Source organism: Anopheles coluzzii (assembly GCF_943734685.1).
Source record: "Anopheles coluzzii chromosome X unlocalized genomic scaffold, AcolN3 X_unloc_23, whole genome shotgun sequence".
NCBI classification, from domain to species: domain Eukaryota; kingdom Metazoa; phylum Arthropoda; class Insecta; order Diptera; family Culicidae; genus Anopheles; species Anopheles coluzzii.
Window position 1 is genome coordinate 72,501 of NW_026054451.1, and position 2,891 is coordinate 75,391.

Consider the following 2,891-nt stretch of genomic DNA (forward strand, 5'->3'; position numbering starts at 1 on the left):
CACCGTGACGGGAGACTTTGCTAGTACGCACGATACTCTGCGCATGTGTACATGTTTTACAACCCAGCCAACTTGAGCACCTAGGGGAAGTTGTGATGCCATCTGAACACCCACCGACTGATGCATTGAACGGCTAAAGTTGACCTTCAATCCGAACTGGCACTCTGCGGCGTGGAGGCAGTTGCGCGACCACTCCTATCCCAAACCAACAAAGCAAGGTGTATCCTACGTGCTCGGTACAAGCACACCACGACGGGACACATTGAACGGTTCAGCGATCTCTCTGCACTAGTGGAAGAACTCCAACGTGATACGGGAGACTTTGCTACAGCGGCTTCTCTGCACTTCTGGGCTACCACCTTGTGACGGGAGACATTGCTAGCGGTCACTCTGCACTAGTGATGGTACACCACCGTGATACGGGAGACATTGCTAACGGCCACTCTGCACAGGTGCCAATACCACCTTGTGACGGGAAACATTGCTAGGAACCGATCGGCATCTCTGCGCGATTACTTGACGCACACCCAACTAAGTCAACTGTTGGACTTTTTCGTAATCACGGCGGGACACATTGAACGAGCTCTAACGGATCTCTGCACGCATGGAACATGGTGGCGGGAATCATTGCTAGAACCGAACGGCGCCTCTGCGCGATGTACAAACAAGCTCAACAGGAACCTCGTATCGGCTGCCGAGCCGGAGCTCGAACAACTTGGACTTTCACCTCTAATTTATATCAACTCACCACTCCCCGAGGGATCCGCAGAATTGCTTCTGGGTCCCGTATCGTTATTTGCGATTCGTGTTTGCATTACACTACATTGAACTATTCCAACTTGTTTATCCGCATGGCGAACATTTGCTGCATTGAACATTAAAGTTCCACTTCGCTCTCCCCTACGTGGGTCTGAGCTTCACTCTCAGGGAAAAAATATGCCACATTGGTTAGGGAAACCCGGTTTCATCACGCTATGTGCCCTGCACCACCAGCTTAGCGTGAATGCTTCGAGTTTCCCTAAGAAGTTCGATTGGTCTTGCAGAGTTTAAAGACAACGAAGCTTAGTTTCAAGCAATGATTTAATATACGCGTATTAAAAACCCTTAACTGTTACAACTTTTATGCTTGAAACCATCGCAACGAAGTCTTTGGGTCCGTAGACCCGTGATGTACTGCTCCAGGAAACGTTTTGAAAGAGTGGAAACTCAAAATCATAGGTTAAGATCATCGGCAGAACCCACCAGACACCACTTTTGCTTCATAAGTTCGGCCTATAGTCATATGACGATTTTCATCGGGGAGGGGACGTATGACCCAAACGGGGGCTTATAGACCCACGGACACTGCAAACCATGCTCCTACGACTAAATAGAGGTTAAAACTACGATTTGGTGAAATCTTCATTTTTGACCTCGGAGCAAGGTACCTTCCCTATAGTAGGCAATGAGTAAATGATCATAATCCCAGGAGGGCAAAAAATGGGAACCCGAGAGGAAAGCGCTGTTGGCGCGCCTAAGCTAGTGGCCCGTAGAGTAAAAAGGGTACCCCCAACAAAGTTGTCGTTTCACGTTCTGGTTTCACTTTTCATCATCTAGGGTGCGTTCCTGACACGTTTTGAGGGGTTTTAGCAAAAAAAAATTTTTCGACTACTCGAGCTCTCTGGCCCGTTCGGTGCACATTTTTGAAAAAAGCTAGGGAGCTGCCCCTAGGTTCGGGGTGTCACAAAATGTTGAAAAGTGGTCGAAAAACCACTATCCAGAATCGGATGTAGAATCGTTAGACGAACTTAAAATTGTTCTACGACACCCATCTGCGACGTTTAGTATTCGAGATATGGCCCGTCCTAGGTCTGACCGAGCAATTTTTGTTCCGCGCACTTTGTGCACCGTACACTTTGATGTTTGTATGAAAAAGTACCCTACCTAGGGACGCGTAGAGCAAATTTGTACCCCCGGGCATGTTGTCGATTGACGTTCTGGTTGCACTTTTCATCATCTAGGGTGCGTTCCTGACACGTTTTGAGGGGTTTTAGCAAAAAAAAAAATTTTCGACTACTCGAGCTCTCTGGCCCGTTCGGTGCACATTTTTGAAAAAAGCTAGGGAGCTGCCCCTAGGTTCGGGGTGTCACAAAATGTTGAAAAGTGGTCGAAAAAACCACTATCCAGAATCGGATGTAGAATCGTTAGACGAACTTAAAATTGTTCTACGACACCCATCTGCGACGTTTAGTATTCGAGATATGGCCCGTCCTAGGTCTGACCGAGCAATTTTTGTTCCGCGCACTGTGTGCACCGTACACTTTGATGTTTGTATGAAAAAGTACCCTACCTAGGGACGCGTAGAGCAAATTTGTACCCCCGGGCATGTTGTCGATTGACGTTCTGGTTGCACTTTTCATCATCTAGGGTGCGTTCCTGACACGTTTTGAGGGGTTTTAGCAAAAAAAAAAATTTTCGCCTACTCGAGCTCTCTGGCCCGTTCGGTGCACATTTTTGAAAAAAGCTAGGGAGCTGCCCCTAGGTTCGGGGTGTCACAAAATGTTGAAAAGTGGTCGAAAAACCACTATCCAGAATCGGATGTAGAATCGTTAGACGAACTTAAAATTGTTCTACGACACCCATCTGCGACGTTTAGTATTCGAGATATGGCCCGTCCTAGGTCTGACCGAGCAATTTTTGTTCCGCGCACTTTGTGCACCGTACACTTTGATGTTTGTATGAAAAAGTACCCTACCTAGGGACGCGTAGAGCAAATTTGTACCCCCGGGAATGTTGTCGATTGACATTCTGGTTGCACTTTTCATCATCTAGGGTGCGTTCCTGACACGTTTTTAGGGGTTTTAGCAAAAAAAAATTTTTCGACTACTCGAGCTCTCTGGCCCGTTCGGTGC